At 42.8% G+C, this 20,274-nt stretch overlaps 1 protein-coding gene across 3 annotated transcripts in view; it reads left to right on the plus strand.

The window, feature by feature from the left end:
* Positions 1–20,274, plus strand: part of ST3GAL1 (ST3 beta-galactoside alpha-2,3-sialyltransferase 1) — a 213,290-nt gene that overhangs the window by 114,155 nt on the left and 78,861 nt on the right. The window contains exon 4 of one of the 3 annotated variants that reach the window (XM_033933301.1): positions 9,045–9,091. The exons of the other annotated variants lie outside the window; for them this stretch is intronic. The gene's annotated coding sequence lies outside the window, so the exon portion shown is untranslated. The remainder of the gene's footprint in view (positions 1–9,044; positions 9,092–20,274) is intronic. 3 annotated transcript variants of the gene reach the window in all.

The raw sequence follows: 20,274 nt of genomic DNA on the forward strand, positions 1-20,274 counted from the left end.
GGCTTCTTAGCTGGCTTATCCTAACTGGGGACCGTGCACCTATGTCGGGCGGGAAGGCACTCGCGCGTGCGCGGTGCGGCCTACTAGAACTTTCCAAGTTCTTAGAGTGCAATCACTCTAAAATTGTCCGTACCGGGGCTCCGTCGGTGCCGTCACCCCATCAGTCAAGAATATCTGCCTGCTGTCCCTGGATAACACCTGTTACGGTAAGTAACTGTGCTGTCCGATCGAGTCTCTCTGCTGAAGGGTCAATAACTAGATTTTTATTCAGATTTTCCATTTGTGTCAGAGGTCTGTAGACACCGCTTTACCTCCAGGCCAGCTCTTTCTCTCTCCCCACCAGAAATAGCAGGTTTTTTTTTTATCTGGTATTGAGTCTCATGATGCCGACACTTCTGCACATTTGTCATGAGACTGAGCACAGAACAGTTGGGGGGTTTTATTTATTTATTTTTTTTTTAGGCAGCACTGAGCTAAGATCCACATGTGCCAGAGGAAAACAAAGCAGTTTTTTTTCTGGAGATGGTTGTGTTAGCAAACCTCCTAAATAAGGGGAAGAGTTGGAGCCCTATTTAGAAGCAGTGCATGCTGCTCTAGCTTCAAAGTCTTACAATGAGGAGCACTGATTTGAGTCTTATTTAACAGAAGTGCTTATAACTTTATCTCCCCATCACTAGGGGCTAAATTCACTAAAGTCGGCAATCGTCGCTAAACCCATTTTCACTAAACGGCCCATCGCATGTTTTTCCCCTCGGTTGCCCATTTTCCGATCCTGCCATGCCAATTAGTAAAACCCCATGAAAAATAGCCAAGTGATTGATTCGCTTTCGGGTTTTACCGATTCTAAAACCCAATTGCTGCTTGGTTTGTTTGTTTTCATTTTTTTTCAGTGGCATAGATATTTTGCGTGTATTACATAAGCAAAATATCCGCCCATTAAAAAAAAAAGAAGAACGGCCCCTCCCCACCGCTGGCCAATGACCCTCCTGCAACAACCCCCGACAATCGTGCCCACCCCCAACAAACACGGCAACCCTAAAACAAACAGCAGGATGCATCCCTCCTGCCTTTTTGCTTAGGGGAGGGGGAGGTGTTTCCAGGCAGGAGGGAATGGACATCCCTCATGCCGTTGTTTTCAGAGGGGGGAGGGAGCAAGCAGGCGCCTTTGGGGCAAGATGGGAGTGTGCATCCCTCCTGCCTTTTTCTTTGGGGGGAGGTCTTTCCAGGCAGGAGGGAGTAGGCTTCTCTCCTGCTGTTTTCTTCAGAGGGGGAGGGAGGGAGTGAGCACCTTCGTGGCAGGAGGGTGTAAGCATCCCTCATGCCGTTTGTTTTAGGGTCGCCACGTTTGTTGGGGGGGCACAATTGTCATGGGTCATTGGGGGAGGGCCGTTGGTAGTGGGGATTCATTTTTTTTTTTTTTTATGGGCAGATATTTTGCTTGGGCAATGCACGCAAAATATCTGTGCCATTGGAAAAAAAAAAAACAACCAACACTCTCAAAATCTTACGGCATTATGTATGTAAGTATGATTATGTATTGTTTATGAGATTTCCTTTTTTCCTTTGAATTATTGGATATTGTAAGTATTCAAAATTATAATTTTTTTTTTTTAAAAAGTCCATTATCCCAGGACAAGCAGGCAGCATATTCTGTACATGTGGGTGATGTCATCTACGGAGCCCCGATTGGACACTCCACAGTGTTTTTTGGGGGGTTTTCTTGGACATTCGTCTCTGTGGATTTCCCAGGATCAATTTTTTTGTTTTTTACTTGATGTAAATTCATAAATGTTAAAAAAAAAGAAAAAAATCCCCAGGAAAAAATCTTATGTGGTTTGTATTTGAGTGTTTTTTTTTTTTGTTGGTTTTTTTTTTTTAAAGTGGTTCATGCAGACCTGCTTCTGTGTAAACCTGATCAAAACTGCCATCAGAAGAGCTAGCAAAAAAGCTTGGGCCAAGACACTTGGCAGCTCTATGTGCTGCGGGCGGAAAATACTCGAGGAAAGCTTTTTATGAGCTAATAGCTTAATCATTTTGGACCATGGCCAAAGCCTAATAATATTTGAATCTATATATGGCCGATGCCCAAACAGCAGTAAGATGATGTGTGCTTATAATCAGGTGTGCATGTATTGGTTTGATGTCTGCCTGGTATAAATTTCACATCAAACCAGCTTCTGTGCACATTTTCTCAAATTAGTTTTATTTTCTTTCTTTATTCAATTTTCTCAGAACAGCTTACGTGAGTAGTTTCCCTGTCCTGGTGGCCTCACAAGCTAAGGTATCTGGGGCAGTGCATAAGAACATAAGAATAGCCTTACTGGGTCAGACCAATGGTCCATCAAGCCCAGTAGCCCGTTCTCACGGTGGCCCATCCAGGTCACTAGTACCTGGCCAAAACCCAAGGAGTAGCAATATTCGGTGCTACCGATACAGGGCAAGCAGTGGAGGATCAAGTGACTTGCTCAGGGTCACAAGGAACAGCATGGGTTAGAACCCACAACCTCAGGGCGCTGAGGCTGTAGCTTTAACCACTGCACCACTCAAGAAATCAAAATGCAGGAAAAAAGTGAGCCAAGTATAGAACAATGAAGCCATTATTCATTATCCATTGGCTACCATTAGAATCCAGAGTCCTATTCAAATTCGCCTGCTTCTGCTATAAAACAGTATTTGGGTTATCCCCAAGCTACATCATCCCTCACTTCGCCCTGAATCACAGCATCAAGGACTCCCGGAGAATCCAACTCTTCGCCTACCCCTCCCTAAAACTTTGCCACTCTAAAAAAATTCCTCGACAAAACCTTCGCCTTCCAAGCCACCAAGCTAAACCCATGGTGAACCCAAATGGCCCTCAAGGTCCCCAACTACCTCGGCTTTAGAAAACTACTCAAAACCCGCCTCTTCCAAGACCAGGATCCTAATGCCCCTTCCTAACTAAATAACCCCTCTCCCCTCTACTTCCTCTCCCTCACCCCCCCCCCCCGGCAACTTTGATCAATTTGATATTGAACCGATTGTAACCACGCTCAATGGATGTAAACCACTTGTAACTCTGTTTAATTGATGTGAACCGCCTAGAACTCTTCTGGGTATGGCGGTATACAAAAATAAAGTTATTATTATTATGACATCACTGATGAGGTTGGCTCTTAGGCATTAGTGGAATGAGGCATTATGATGTCACAATACCAGCTCTGGTTATCAGAGGCTGAAGCTTTTCACACTATTTATTTATTCAATTTCTATACTGTTCTCCCAGGGGAGCTCAGAATGGTTTACTTGAATTTATTCAGGTACTTAAGCATGTTTCTCTGTCTGCCCCAGCGGGCTCACAATCTATCTAATGAACACAGGAGGTTGCTTTAGAATATCCTTGGTTCCTAGTTCTGGAATCCCATTCCAGGATACAGATTTCAGTGTTAATGAGTGCCTCCTATTACAGGCATGTTGAGCTATAATATCTGCCCATGTACACAGCCTAAAATCATAGATCTATCTTGTTTTTACCTGTTTGTATCGGTGCTTTAAATTACATTTAAACCATCCCTCCTCCTTTTATAAAACCTTAGCGCAGTTTTTAGCGCTGGCACTCGGAGCACCGGAACTGTACCACACGACGGTTTTGTAAAAAAGGGGAGGGGGGAGGTTATTGACTTCTATTTTACTGTTAACCGCGTAGAGCGTCCTCTGGTTGAAGACCCTGTATATAAAGTTAAGTTTTAGTTTAGTTTAGTTTCTATTCCACATTAACCTTTCAGTTCTAGGCGGATTACAGCAAGACTCATCTGCTGGACATTTCCAGGGAGTTACATTTCAAAGCTTATTAGACAGACATTGGATTAACATTCTAAGACACATTTCCTAAATAACATTGTTCATAGAATGTTCCAGAAAGAATTCTAATGTGATATGACATGTGAGATTCTGACGACATCTTTATCTAGTTTTGCTGCATGGAATAACAGTAGGCCTTTTTTTTTTAGCCTTTTTCAGGGCCTAAGTTAATTGAAGAACTCCATTTAAAAAATGGCGCTGGAATTGCACCTATTTAGGCGTTTTAGGCCGCTGAATGCCAAAAATAGGCATGGCCAACACCAGAAGTGGCGTTAGGCAGCCCTGAGCACCTACATAGGCGCAATTCATGCAAAGATAGGTACCGGAAGCATAGGCCTGGAAAACCCTGGCCTATATTTCTGGTGCCTATCTTTGCCAGGAAATCCACAGCTTGCTATAAGCTGATTACAGCATGGGAATCCTTGATCAGCAGCTGGCACCTGGGCCAATTAGAGTCTTAGGCCCCTTCTCAGTGTATCCCAGGGTGCACCTGGAAGGGGAAGGCCCACCATTTTGAAGAGGTGGGTGTGCTGGCAGGAGGGAGTGGGCCTCCCTCCTGCCAATTTTCCATCCATAGGTACAAGGGGGCTGTGTGGGGTGTTGGGCTTGGCAGGAGGGGTGCTGAGGGGGTTGGATGGGTGGGAGGGTACGAGAGAGGAATTGGAGATCTCCCTGCTGGTTCTGCTAATCATGGCAGCTGCCAGCATGGGCACTGATTAAAGAATCTGGGTGGTTTGTTTTTTTGGTTGAGGGGTAAGAAAAGGTTTTCATGTTTCTCTGCGCCGAGGACTTTTTACTGCTTTCAGTATGAGTCTACTGTTCAGGAAAATTGGGGCATAGCCCTGTATACTTTACAACAGGCAATAGAATTTGAATAAGATTCGGCCTTTCACTGGGAGCCAGTGTGTTTTTAGGGAGGTTGATGTTATGTGGTCATACTTATTCATGGAAAAGATTAATTATAGTTCTGTATTTTGTATAAGTTTGCAACTGTTTATCATTGATGCCGGACATAATAAGTACAAGATGTTGCAATAATCCGTCATCCCCAAGATATAGTGATTGTACTAGGGGACAAAATTGGGTGTCAGGTCAAAAGCTCGCCGGGACAAAGGCGCGCGCAGACAATTGAGTGCAGCGCGGAGGTGCGTGCCGCAGAAAATTACTGTTTTTAGGGCTCTGATGGGGGGGCGTGGGGGGGAACCCCCCCACTTTACTTAATAGAGATCGCGCTGCGTTGTGGGGGGTTTGGGAGGTTGTAACCCCCCACATTTTACTGAAAACTTCACTTTTTTCCCTGTTTTTAGGGAAAAAGTTAAGTTTACAGTAAAATGTGGAGGGTTACAACCCCCCCAACCCTCCATAACGCCGGCGCCATCTCTATTAAGTAAACTGGGGGGGGCTCCCCAACAAAAAACCCCGTCGAAGCCCCTAAAAACTGTAATTTTCTTCGGCGTGCGCCTCCGTCTTGCGCTCAGTTGTCGGCATGCGCCTTTGTCTTTCGTGGGGTTGTCTATGAACCCAAAATTGAGGTTCTTCAAAATGTTTGCGTATGTGTATGCCGTTTTCAAGTTGCTTAGCCAGCCTGCCTGACATGGTATTATTTCACTGCCTAGAGCTGACTGGAACTGTAATGGAGATTAACCAAAGTGCAGGTCTGGCACACTGACAAAATTATACCTTCAGTCTGAGTGATAAAAGCTTGGGAGCTCTGAGCCGTGCTGTTGTTGGGCTTGCCTTGTTCCATTTATGAGACATAATTGGTAACATTTAAACAAAGGAAAGTGAACCTTCTGTGTGTTCCAGTTACCGTAGAGTGTTCTTCAGTGCAAGGCCCTGGGGCCAATGGCATCCCCCGGAGACCTTTTTGGCAGCCCTCGTTGCATTTTTGCTTTTTTGTTTTGTTTTGTTTTCTTCTGCTACTGTGCTTCGCTATCCAGGCTCAGGACAGAAAGGGGAAAGTAGATGGGGGCAACTTTGAGAATACTCCCCAATGAAGTCTGAAGGTGGGCTGTAGGAATGTGTCACCCCCTCCCCCCCATGGTAAAATATTAAGTGATTAAGTGGTGCTTCAGCTCATTAGAGACCAAAATGATCCCAGCTTAAAAATTAATGAAGACCACTGCCAAAGACCAGGGCTTTCTCAGGGGGTGGGGGGGGGGGGGGGTTGCGTAATCTTGCAGAAATGCAAAGAAAAGCATGTTTCTTCTTCCTAAAATTCATATTAAGAAGAAAATCTGTCTGAAACTATCCAGTTGTGCAGCCAGATTTGAGCATGAGCCCAGAGTGCACGATGAGTAGAAGTGATCTGTCATAGATTCATAGTGCTAATCCCAAAAACGAGAGTTCATGCAATGTAATCTGTCTCCTGTGGGGCGTCCGGCCCAGTCAGAGCCTTGGGCCCCTTTGCGGTGCATCCAGGGAGAGCCCTGAGGCTCTGATTGGCACTGGTTGTATAAAGCCTCTCCCATGGGCGGGGCCTTAAACAACTTGGGCGAATCAGAGCCTCAGGCCCCTTCACGGTGCATCACAAAATGAACTGTGGAGGGGAAGGCCCATTTTAGACGTCGCAGGCAGCTGGGATTAGGGAGTCTGCGTCCCTTCGGGTCATCTATTTTGAGGTAAGGGGGAGGGGGCGGCATAGACAGAAGATGGGGGAAGGGGTCACTTGCCAGCGGGGAAATGGGCATCTCTCCCGCTGTGAGGGGGTGGTCGGGTTGTGGCGGGGATTTTAGGGCAGCAGGAAAGTGTGTGCATCTTTCCTGCTGCTTGTGGGGGGGTTGCGGCCGGGATTTTAGGGTAGGGGGAGGCGGGGCTGTGGCGTCTGAGTCGAGGAGTCAGAGACAATTTTAGGTACCCGGAGTCGGAGTCTGGGTGCCAGAAACTGAGGAGTCTGAGTCGAAGGATTTATCTACCGACTCCACAGTCCTGAGGGGAGGTCGCAGCTGGGATTTTAGGGCAGCAGGAGAGTGTGGGCATCTCTCCTGCTGCTGGGGGGGTGGTTGGTGGTTGACAGTGGGAGAGATTGAGCATCTCTCCCGCTATTGTTGTGGGGGGGGGAGGGGGAGAGGTTGGTTGACTCGTTTTGCTATCACCAGCTAATTTAGTGTATCTTCCCTGCTGTCCACCAACCTCGGTTGCATGTGCTTTTTTTTTTTTTTTTTTTTTAAGAATCTCACTTTTTTAGATTCGCTATCAAAACGGCTGTGTTAGCAGACCGTCGCTTTTTAAATGCATGTTTTTAAAAAATATATATCTTTATTCATTTTCATTTTAAAAATATTTTTTTGAGAATCCTGGCCCTAGTTGTTTAAGAGCTGCGTTCTGAATGGTTTGTAATCTTTTAAGATCGGTATTGGAACATTCAGCATAAAGTTTTGATACAAATAATGCCTGAATAAGTGTATGTAAAGTTTTCTCACAAAAAAGTACTTTCAATGCATTAACATCAGCATTCTAAAACCTCTTTATTACATCTGTTTGATCCAAGAAAGTCAATTGTGAATCTACTCATACTTTCAAATATCAAATTTAAATAACACCTGGCATATTTCTTCCCAATAATATTGGGACCTGAAGATGATGACCTTTCAGTGTCTTTTCTGTGCTTATCATAAGGCAGTGGTCATTTAACCATTCCACTCTTAGTCAAGCAAGTTTGTATCCTTGTCAAATCTTATTTTATAGGGCCAACTTTTTCTGTTAATAAAGGTGTTAAAAAGATATTAAGACTGGGGACAAAGTTGACCCCTGAGGTACCCCACATTCCCCCAAAAAATATTTTCTTGATATATCGTTTCTCGTTACCACTTGAATTTGTTTCAAAAATGATTTAAACCAGTCTTAGAATGAAGTTGATTGAGCATATCCCTGTCTATTTACAAGAAATTCATGGTCTTATCAATTCAAACGCTGAAGCCAAATCCCAGTGAAATAACCAGGACAATATCCCTATCCTCTCTGTAATATGTTATGAACCTCATTTAAAAAACAACTCATAATCATCTAGTTCAAGTTCAAGTTCACGTTTATTTGATAAATCGCCTATATAAAACATTCTAAGCGATGTACAATTAAAAACAAATTATGGGAAGACTAACAATCTTATTAATAATAAGTTAAAAACAAAAAACAAAAATTGTTAACAGCTTATATAAAACAAAAAAAAAACAAATTAAAAATAGAACTCTTAAATCGTTAACAGCAAGTATAAAGCAAAAATGTCTAGAAATTTAGTGATTTCTCTGTACATATAGTTTAATGACAAACGTGACAAAGAGGAAAGGGGGGAAAAGTTACAAATATTTCTCATGATAGGAGAGAAAAACATATATTAGGGAAAAAACAAAAGGAGGGGGAAAGGAAGAGGAAAAAAAAAACAAAAAACAAAGGAATGACTACTTAGTCAGTAAAGGCGTCATTGAATAAAAAAGTTTTTAAAAGTTTTTTAAAGGAGATAAGATCTTTGTCTTTTCTAATAAAAAGAGGCAGAGTGTTCCAGAGTTGGGGAGCTAAAACAGAGAACATATCATTTCTCCTTGTTCCCACAATTTTTAAGGAAGAGACCGATAATAAATCTTGATGAGAGGATCGAAGGGATCGAGTTGAATGATATGGAATAATCATTCTAGATATGAATTGTGGCGCGTTGAATAATAATACCTTGAAGACTAGAAAAGCTATTTTGAACGTTATTCGGTGGTTAATAGGTAGCCAGTGCGACTTGATGAATAGGGGTGTTACGTGGTCGTATTTTTTTGCTTTATGTATAAGTTTTATGGCAGTATTTTGGATTATTTGGAGTCTTTTCTTTTCTTTTTGGGATATATTATATAGTAAAGAATTACAATAATCTAATTTAGAGATAATCATAGAATGAACAAGGATATTAACAGATTTTGGTTCTAGAAAAGATGAAATAGATCGTATCAAACGGAGTTTATAAAAGCAGGATTTAACAATTTGACTTATGTGGTCGTGAAAAAATAAGTTCGTATCAATGATTACGCCTAAAATTTTCACTGTTGATACTGATTCAATTGGGTTATTATCAAGCACAAATGGAGAAATTGGTGTAATGTCTTTTCTCCATGTAAATAGCATAGTTTGTGTTTTCTGTGTATTTAATGAGAGTTTATTGTGGCAGAGCCAGTTTTTTATTGTGTCCAATTTAGTGTTAATAGCTTTAATTTCTTCATCATTTTCAGGGTCAAGCGGGTGAAGGAGTTGGATGTCATCAGCATAGGAGAATGAGGTAAAGCCCAGTGATTGACAGATAGTAAGTAAAGGTGAGAGAAACATATTGAATAAAAGAGGCGACAGAATAGAGCCCTGGGGTATACCAAAAGGTGAAGAGTAAGAAGTAGAGTAATCGTCTTTAACTATAACAGTTGAAGATCGATTGGAGAGAAAAGATGTAAACCATTTTAGTACCTGTCCACCAATACCAAAAGATTCCAAACGATTTGTTCCATAACTTTGTCAAAAGGCACAGATTAGACATTGCTCTGTAATTGTGAACATCTGTTGGATCTAACTTCCTGGATTTCAAAATAGGGCATATAACGGCCTCTTTCCATAATCTTGGAACTTGTCCTAATTCGAGTCCTTGGTATATTGTATGCAGTAGCAAAGGCAATAACCGATGCTTTGAATCATTTTACCCATTTAATAGAAACTGGATCATATAAACTACAAATTGAATTAATTTTTGATAGGATTTTGGTGTCATCAAAAAAAACCAGGATTCAAATGTACTCATATTTGTCCACAATGAAGAAAATACTTCCTTCTAAATTCTCTGCATTTTCTTTACTTTTTGTCTAATCCATTTGTGACTGCAAATTTATCTATTTTTATCTCAAACCATTTTCAAAAGTTCTTCCGCTGAAGGAGTTTGTCTATGAGGGTGGTTTGAAAAATTTGGTAAAAAAGCAAGTTAAACAATATAGTCTCCAAGGGATTTACTTTTTTTTTTTTTTTTAATTCTTTATTGATATTTAATCAAAAACAGTGTCATACAAATGAAAGAACAGTAGGTATTACATACATTACACTAATATCCGTACAGGTAACATAGATATCATTCAATAATTTCAGTTTCTTACATACATTTAGTCCTCTGATACATCTTTTCAGATACACCATGGTAAAAAGGAATTACAGTAGTCTAAGCAAGGCAATAAAGTGGCCTGAATGACACTACTACAAAAAACTATGAGTGGTGTTCAATAATTTATATACCCGAATATGAAAGAAAGTAGCAAGGATGTTGAAACAAGTCTGTGCATGTTGTGGCATGTCGCAAGGTTCCTCATGCACAGTTGTGGCTCAGTGTGAGTCTAACATTCCAAGAGATAGGATGTCAAGAGTCCTTATACAAATCAAGTTAGAAACTTCTAGATTTGGAGCGCCGTTCAGTGAAAAAAATTCTCACAAAGGAGAAAAAGCCAATGGAGATCCATGAATGCATGACTGCAGTTTATGGTGAATCTGCCCCCCATCATCCTACAAAGTTGCATTTTAGAGCACGAAGTTTTTTTAGTGGGGTAGAGAGTCCATTGAAGATGACCTTCACATAGAAATGTGCAAGAAAGTTGCAGATTTAGTTTTGTCAGATAGCCAAATTTAAGGTTTCCTGAATAGCTGAAGAAATGGCATCTCAGCAGGTACAGTTTGGAAAATTCATGGAAAAATTGGGCATGTCCAAGTTTAGTGCAAGAAGAGTTCCAAGAATGCTGGCGCCATGTCTGATAACCACGAGGCTACAGTGCTGTCAGGAGAACTTGGAGGTGCTCAATGAAGACCAAGTGATTTTTTTTTTTCATCGTTGGTGATGGAAATGAGACTTGGATCTATCAAAGAGCTCCTGGATCCAAAATGGAGTCAATGCAGTAGAAGCACAAATTATCCCCACCCCCCAAAAAAAGTTCAAGAACAAAAAATCTGCAGGCAAAGTCATGGCAACTCTCTTCTGGGATGATGGGCTTTTGCTTCTGGAGTTCATTGCTAAAAGGAATCGAGAAAATGGAGCAAGCTCACTCACCAGCAGGGGGAAAGGATGGAGAGCAAGAAACAGCGTTATTCACATTGGCGAATGTGACCCAGACTCGGACCAGAGGTCATGGCCTGAAGCTGAGAGGGGACACGGCCAGGACAAATGTCAGAAAGTTCTGCTTCACACAGCGAGTGGTGAACGCCTGGAACTCTCTCCCGAAAGAGATGGTGGAGGAAACTACCATTCTAGGATTTAAGGGAAAATTGGACGCACATCTTCTTGCAGGACACATTGAGGGATACGAGTGACTAATATATGCACCAGGGTACGCCTGGCTGAGCCTCCGCGTGTGCGGATCACCGGACTGGATGGACCCCAGGTCTGATCCGGTGCAGGCATTTCTTATGTTCTTATGTTCACACAAGACAACCATAACCGAGGAGAGTTGGGCTAACACAATGATTGCTTTGCGGGAGTTAAGGAGAAAAGACGAGGAAAACTCACAGCAGGCATGTTTCTTCTTCATGACGATGCACCAGTGTACATGTCATGACAAATCACAGGCTGCCATCCGAGAATGTGACAGCACTACAGCCTCGTGGCCATCTGACATGGTGTCGGCATTCTTGGAACCCATCTTATACTAACCTTGGCCATGCCCAACTTTTCAGGAATTATTTTCCAAACTGTACCTGCCGAGATGCCCATTTCTTCAACTATTCGGGAAACCTTAATTCATCTGTCTGAACCATCCACCCTACAGTCCTGACCTGGCTCCTTTGGATTATTTCCTGTTCCAAGTTTTAAAGAAATCTCCACAGACAGCAGTGTTCAAGTGATGAAGATGTCAAGGAAGCTGTGACCTCCTGGTTTGAAGGTCAAACTGAAGGATTCTTTTCAAAGGGGTCAAAGTCATTGCAGAAAAAGTGGATCAAGTGGACTATATTGAAAAATGTAAAATTTTTTTGAAAACTTTTTTTTTTTTTCTTTCCTACTGAGTTAAATTAGTGAATGCCCCTTGTACCTGGTGACAGTATACATCATGCCGCTGTTATAAATTAAATTGCTAAGGGCCCCTTTTACAAAGCCACAGTAGCATGCTGCCATGGTAAATGCTCCAAAGTCCATAGGAATTGAATGCATTATTGCAGCAGCCCTAAGGGTTCAGTGACCACTGCACTGGTGTCCGAGGCCTCTCCACCCTTCTGCCCATATCCGTTCTCACAGGAGTTGAAATTCATCTCCACACCTTGTAAATATGCTCACCTAGCCGCTCAAAAAAAAAAAAATTGAATGATTCTGTGTTTAATAAATTACCGTTTAATGAATTCCAAAGCCGTCAGAATATCTGTACATGTCCAGACAGCTCACGCTTAAATGCTAATCAGTAAGAGGTTTTGCACAACACTTAATTTATGCCAATTGACGTAATTACAGAACCCTTATTAGTATGTCAGGTGAATGCCAACGTACTGTCACCAGGTTGAGAAAACTGTGCCTTTCACAGCTGGCAGCTTTTTTTTTTCTCTCTTTTTCTCATCCTTCCTCACATTGTACACTGACCTTATTTGCAAGATAACAAACTTCAATCTGGCATAATTTAGCGAGCTCATTAACAGATTGCTTTATTACAAAAACAGAATGAATAGTGTTAAGCTTAAGTGTGTCCAAAATATGACAACTATGAAATATATCTAAATCTATTCTTCTCAGATTTACAACTGCCAGCATTTTGTGTATTAACCAGGCTCTTTCCTCACTTAAGAAAAAAAGGAAAAACCTCAGATGTGACTAGAGCAACCCAGAACTCCATTTCAACCTCAATGCAACAAGTCTAAAAACACCTAACTTACCCCTCCCCCACTTTTACTAAACCACAATAGCTGTTAGTAGCATAGGGAGCCGCGCTGCTCCCGGCGCTCGTAGAGTTGCTATGAGCGTCAGGAGCAGCGAGGAGCATTCAGGGTGGTTCCCTGTGCTAATAACCGCTATCGCGGTTTAGTAAGGAGGGGATTAAATTTTCACCACAAATACCATATTCTTGATGCATTCTCAAATTTCATTCATGCATGCATTAAGTTGTGCTTCTTGCTACATTTGTAAAGCTTCTTCAAACTCTCTCTTCGGAATATCACTTGTACACTTATAGCCACTCCCAGTATTAATTGTGTTTCAGATGTGCTGCTTCAAGGGAGATTTCATTAATACAAAAAAAAAAACAGCTATATAGAAACATGATGGCAGATAAAGGCCATATGGCCCATCCAGTCTGCCCATCTGCATTAACCATTATCTCTTCCTCTCTCTAAATGATACCACGTCTATCCCATGCTTTCTTGAATTCAGACACAGACTCCATCTCCACCACCTCTTCTAAGAGACTGTTCCACGCATCTACCACCCTTTCTGTAAAAATAAAGTATTTCCTTACATTACTCCTATCACCTCTTAACTTTATCCAATGCCCTCTCATTCCAGAGCTTCCTTTTAAATGAAAAAGACTCAACTCATGGTATTTAAACGTATCTCAAGAATTAAATAAATAACACTAGATAACTTAACTAAGTAATTGAAATGTCAATAGACAGCGATAGAGATGCCCTAAGAAAGCCACATTTAGTAATTAAGTGGAGAAAAAGCCTCGAGCCATTTGTATAAAGACGGCAATCGCAACAGATATATCAAGCAGTTCAAATAATATCATAGGCAAAAAACTCCACTGTTCAAAATGTATATTTCAACAAGGACATAATGCCCAGCACTGTGCACAGGAAAAACAAGACAAAAAAATTTTCAAACTTAGCTCGCCATGAAGCAACGTTGTTCACACGCCGCTGTCTGACCTCTGCTACAGCTGCAAGAAACGCTTAGCAGCAAACACCATCGCTGTTCCTCAATGTGCCGACAAGGCTCTTGTTTCGCCAAAAAGAAGCTGCATCAGGGAAAATTGTCAAAAGCAATTACAAATCGCCAATCAGTGCACCATTTAAATGTATCTATCATATCTCCCCTCTCCTGCGTTTCCTCTAAAGCCCTCTTCGAGGGCTGCAATCCAGTCGTGTTTTCAGGATTTCCCCAATGAATATGCATGAGATCTATTTGCATGCACTGCTTTCATTTCAAGCCCCTCCTCTCCCCCCCAGGCAGGCAGCAGGCAGACCCCAGCCTCTCCCTCCTCACTCCCTACCCCCCAGGCAGGCAGCAGGTAGGCCCCGGCCTCTCCTTCCTCACTCGGCAGCAGGTAGGCTCCAGCCTCTCCCTTTTCACTCCCCAGGTAGGCAGCAAGCAGCAGGCAGGCCCCGGCCCTCTTCCTTCTCCCCCCTCCCCCCCCACCCAGTACCTTTTTAAAAAAAACTTCTGGCACCTCATTCGCTGAGAGCGGCACACAAGGGTTGCTGAGGGGCACACAAGGGAAGAAAGAGCTGAAGGAAAAAGGCTCGTCCGTCATGCTGTTCAAATGATGCTCAGTATGCCGATCGCTCCAATATAAGAGGTCATACTTACTACATTATGGGAATGACAAAGTTACCAACGCCAGAATCAAAGGCCATTTGTCTGGATCCAAGATGTCTTCTTGTTATTGAATACACTGTAGTGTTTAAGATAAACATAATAGAAATGAACACTTCCTGGAAAAAAAAAAGGTTAGCATTAGCCTGGGGCTTTCCAACATGGTTTATATTAACCAATGCTATAAACCAGGCGTTTAGCTTTTGTAACGCATCATGCTTTCTGGTTCTGACATGTGGCTTTTTTACTTTTTTTTTTTTTGGCCTAGTTTTATAAAGGCACAAAAGGCATGTTTTTAAGTATACAGAAAGAAAATTCACCACTTGGCAGGTCTTCATTCAAATTTGCATAGATTACACAAAATCCAGAATGCAGCTGTGCGTCTAATTTTTGATTTGAAGAAATCAGATCATGTTACTCCGTACAACAGACCACTCCATGCGTCATTCTAAACCTGTATGAAGTTGTAACCTTCTTGCTAAACCTCTACTGTGTAAGTAAACTTGTAACCCAATCTGGGCTCTTCTGGGCTAGAGGGTCGACTAATTAAATAGATTGCCTTTTGAGGCCACTACGTTTAATGTGCCACAGCTCGGCAAAGTTTGTGGGACACTAATCTACATGACCACATCACAGAGGCATACCTCAACTCACACTGGCCCCCAATTCCGGCAAGAATACTGTTCAAATTCTACTATTTACTCTTTAAAACCATAAACAGCGACAGCCCAACCTACCTGAACAACCACTTCAGCCAAACTACATCAACTAGACAAAAGAAAACTCACACTTCATTCACGCACCCTCCTATCAAAGAAGTCAAACGGGAAAAAACTATATGATGGCCTCCTAGCCACACAAGCAGCAAAACTCGACAACCAAATCTCCAATCTACTGATTATGACCCCAGACTACAACAAAACATTCAGAAAAGAAATAAAGATCCTACTTTTCAAGAAATTCCTGCAAACGACTTAATAGCGCTAGCTCCTTCCCACCTCCCAATACCACTTCAAATACCTTCTCGACTCCCCAAACCAACCTCATCTACTCTTTATCTCCTCTAGAAATTACCAGATATCTCCTTCATGTAATTCACTTTTTGCTGTTTCTAATTACCCAACAAACTCTAATATGCTTCTAATTACCCAACATTTATCACCTTAAGATCTCGACAACTCTTTGGTAATTCTTATGTAACTCTTACGACATCTCTTTTGCTGTGTCACAATTCTTGTAACTCTTGTCATAATGCTATGTCACAATTCTTGTAACCTCCTGAAAACTCTTATGTAATCCGCCTTGAACTGCAAGGTATTGGCGGAATAGAAATCACCAATGTAATGTAGAGAAGAGAATGACACGGTGGTTGTTACCCGCAGCTAGCCGCGGGTAACCCGCCAAAACGGTGACCAAAAAAAAGGTCACTGCGAGATCGGGGACAAGGCCATTAACTGCCCCGTGGAGCGGTGAATGGTTAGACAGGGCGGTGAACAAGCGTGAACGCGCGGTGAACGAGCGTTCGATTCGGCAGCCCACTGTCTCCCGCCAGCTGGCCTGCCATGCATCTCCCTCCCTCCCTCCCTCCTTTTCCCTTACCTTTTCTTGTTGAAATTGGCAATTTCCATAAGGCTATGAGCTGTATTACAGCTGGAGCCTTGAAGTTGCGTCGCATTGCCTGCTGGAAATGTCTTCTCTGACATAACTTCCTGTTTCCGGTTGCATCGGTGGAGACTTTTCTAGCAGGCAACCCAATGCGACTTCAAACCCTCCCACCTGGAATGCCCTCCCAGAGGAGATTATTGCGGAATCGACCGTCCTAGGCTTCAAGAGCAAACTAGATGCATATCTCCTTAAGAGAGGCATATAAAGATATGGTGGACTATAAATTACGCCAGGTGTACACCTGGCAGGGCCTCCGCGTGTGCGGATCGCCGGACTTGATGGACCGAAGGTCTGATCCGGAGATGGCAGTTCTTATGTTCTTATGTTCAAGGCTCCGGCTGTAATACAGCTCATATGGAAATCGCCAGTTTCAACAAGAAAAGGTAAGGGAAAAGGAGGGAGGGAGGGAAATGCAAGGCTGGCCGGCGGGAGGGAGCTGCTGGACCGCGTGAAGGGTACTGGGGGTGGGGGGATGGAGAGTAGAAGATACTGGGGACAGGGATGGGGCGGTGAAAGGGACAGCGGGGACGGTGACGGGGCGGTGAAGGGGACGGCGGGGACGGGGCGATGAAGGGGACGGCGGGGACAGGGCAGTGAAGAGGATGGTGGGATGGGGCGGTGACGGGGACAGAATTTTTCCCCGTGTCATTCTCTAATGTAATGTAATCCGCCTTGAACCGCAAGGCAATTGCGGAATAGAAATCTCTAATGTAATATAAAACTTATAATTTATCAGTACTTTAGATCCAGAACAAATCTATCTATAGTTATGTGAAAAAATTAGGACACCCTGTGAAATGTTCACATATCTATGTCAAATCTTTTTTTTATTTATTTATCTCTGGAAAAGAAAGGGTTGTAATTGCAGGTAAACAACAAAAATTTTCTTTGATTTACTCACGAAACAAAAGATATCCACAAAAATGTGTATTCTAACTGAGGAATAAATTAGGACCCCCCCCCCACATATTCTCCCACTTAAAGTGGCTCAAATCACCCACAGGTGCATCACATCAGGTGCACATGATTACATAGTAACATAGTAGATGACGGCAGATAAAGACCCGAATGGTCCATCCAGTCTGCCCAACCTGATTCAATTTAATTTTTTTTTTTTTTTTTTCTTCTTAGCTATTTCTGGGCGAGAATCCAAAGCTTTACCTGGTACTGTGCTTGAGTTCCAACTGCCAAAATCTCTGTTAAGACTTACTCCAGCCCATCCTCCTCCAAATGGCCATGCACAGACACAGACCGTACAAGTCTGCCCAGTAACTGGCCTTAGTTCAATATTTAATATTATTTTCTGATTCTAAATCTTCTGTGTTCATCCCACGCTTCTTTGAACTTAGTCACAGTTTTACTCTCCACCGCCTCTCTCGGGAGCGCATTCCAGGCATCCACCACCCTCTCCGTAAAGTAGAATTTCCTAACATTGCCCCTGAATCTACCACCCCTCAACCTCAAATTATGTCCTCTGGTTTTACCATTTTCCTTTCTCTGGAAAAGATTAGAACATAGTTACTCAGCATTTTGAAGGAGGTTTGCCCTACTTAAACCTTGGACATTTAGTTTGAGTTGGCCTGGGACGTGCAATTTCTAGGAGACTGGAGTGGAACGAGGCTCCTTTTTAAGTTGTAAGCTTCTCTGAGCTCAGAAGCCTGGATCTTCCTGGAGAGGAGCCTGGCAGGTAGCCAGATGGAAGTGCTGCCAGTAGAGGTCAGTTAAGAGTGAGTGACCCTGAAGCACAGGGATACACCAGCACGGGAGTTGGGGAGGAGTACAGAGTGGCATGATGAGCTCTTCAGTAGGACCCATCAGCAGTTTGTGGAGATGCAAGTGACCCCGTGCGTACCCCGTGATTGTTCATTTGGGATTGATTTATCTACAAAGGCATGGCCTCTTTCTGCGTAGCCTAAGATGCAGTGACCCCTGATGCAGATGTTTGTGCTCGCCGAAACACAGTATTGTATCGATACAGAATGACTTGGGGCTAAATTTTTCTCTGTCCCTGCGGGAACTCATTGTCCTGTCCCTGTGAGCTCTTTTCCTGTCCCTGCCCCATTCCTGCAAGCTTCATCCTCATCTGCACAAGCCTCAAACCTTTTAACATCATAAGTAGCAACATTCTAGAGCTCAGATTGTGATGTCATAATGCCTCATTCCACCAATGATTAAGCTCCGTCCTCATCTGCACAAGCCTCAAACCCTTTAACATCATAAGTAGCAACATTCTAGAGCTCAGATTGTGATGTCATAATGCCTCATTCCACCAATGCTTAAGCTCCGTCCTCACCTGCACAAGCCTCAAACACTTTAACATCACAAGTGCTCGAGGCTTGTACAGTTAAGGCAGAGCTTACAGGATTGGGGCAGGCATGGGGAAATTGAGTTCCTGCGGGTGATGGGGACAAATTTGTCCTCGTGTCATTATCTGGTTGTTGGGTCCACATTATAGTAAGCCCTGGATTGAAATAGGTGAAATAAAAGAAGGCTTGTTTTTTTTAATCCCGCTGGCTCTTGTGGATTGCTCATTGTCCGTTCCCACTGGTTCCTGTCCTGTCGAACTTTGGGTGATATACTGGAAAAAGAAAAACCATAGCTCTTCACTTCAGTGTAACCATGGGTGGGCCGGGGCCCACACACTCGGGAGTCAATAGTGGCACACTGTTAGCTGCAGCCTGTCGAGCTAGCAGAGATCCCAAGTCCTACCGGCTGAAGACGACGCTGAAAATGCCAGCTCTTCAGCTGTTGCATTTCCCTGACCTCCACCAACACTAGTGCCTACTTAGTTTTTACGCATGCGCTGAAAGCTGGGGCATGTCCGATTTGCCCAAGTCTGTGGTCTCAGGGTGTTTGACTGCAAAGCTGAAGAGCAGCCTTTTCCGTGTCTTCAGCCTGCTAGCACCGCTAAGAGTACGCCAGCTCAGGAGGGCTGGACAGCACAGCATGCATCATTGTGAGCTTCTGTTCCACTTAGGGCTCCTTTTACTAAGCTGGGCTGTTGGTTTTAATGTGCGCTAGACGCTAACGCCTCCATTGAGCTGGCGTTAGTTTTTCCAGTTAGTGCGCGCGTGCTAAAAACACTACCGCAGCTTAGTAAAAGGGGCCCTCGGTTTTCCTTAACAAAAATGTCTTTATAGTTCTTCTATTTGGGTCAGTAAATTTTTATTATTTGTTTGTTTGTTTTTTAAACCTTATCCCGTTTTCGATATGAAAAAATAATATTTTTACTTCTAGCTTTTGTGAACTATTGACTGAAAATTTTTGTTCTGATTTTCATTAATGAGAATATTGCATTACATTAGTGACTTCTGTTCCGCCAGTACCTTGCAGTTCTAGGCGGATTACAAAAGATTACTGGACATTTCCAGGAAAATTACAAATTAGGGAGCTGTTTGCATGGTTGAGACTTTGAAGGGAAATTTACAAGAGTGGTTGAGACTGAAGTGGAAATTTACAAGAGTGGTTGAGACTGAAGGGGAAATTTACAAGAGTGGTTGAGACTGAAGGGGAAATTTACAAGAGTGGTTGAGACTGAAGGGGAAATTTACAAGAGTGGTTGAGACTGAAGGGGAAATTTACAAGAGTGGTTGAGACTTTGAAGGGAAATTTACAAGAGTGGGGGATAGACATGGAGATGTGTTATGAATTCTTGATAAATTTTTTGAATAACAGGGTTTTGAGTTCTTTTCTAAATGATTTGAAGTCGGTTGTTGTTGTCAGCATGTTGGAGATGGGGTGATCAAGTTTCGCTGCTTGCGTTGCTAGTAGGTTGTCATACAACTTCTTGCGCTGTGTACCTTTGAATGGGGGGGTAGGTAAATGGGGTCTGAGTTCTCCTTTGTCTGGTTCTTTTGTTCCAGTTTAGGCGATTGTTTAGATATGTGCGGGCAGTGCCATTATTTTGAATAATAGACAGTAGAATTTTAATAGTATTCGCGCTTTTATAGGTAGCCAGTGTGAGTCTAGGTATGCGGTAGTGATGTGGTCATATTTGTTCAGTGAATAGATCAGTCTGAGGGCTGTGTTTTGTACTGTCTGTAATTGTTTTATCATGTTTACGGGGCATGGTAGGTATAGGATGTTGCAGTAGTCCAATAGTCCTAGGACTAGGGATTGGACTATGAGCTTATATTGCTCTTTGTCGAAGAATTTTCTTATTTTTTGCAGGTTGCGCATGATTATAAAGGCTTTCTGGGTGGTCTTGTTGATTTGGACTTGCATAACCCCCCCCCTTCCACTTTTACTAAACCGCGATAGCATTT

The sequence above is a fragment of the Geotrypetes seraphini genome, chromosome 2, assembly GCF_902459505.1.
Source record: "Geotrypetes seraphini chromosome 2, aGeoSer1.1, whole genome shotgun sequence".
Taxonomy (NCBI): Eukaryota; Metazoa; Chordata; class Amphibia; order Gymnophiona; family Dermophiidae; genus Geotrypetes; species Geotrypetes seraphini.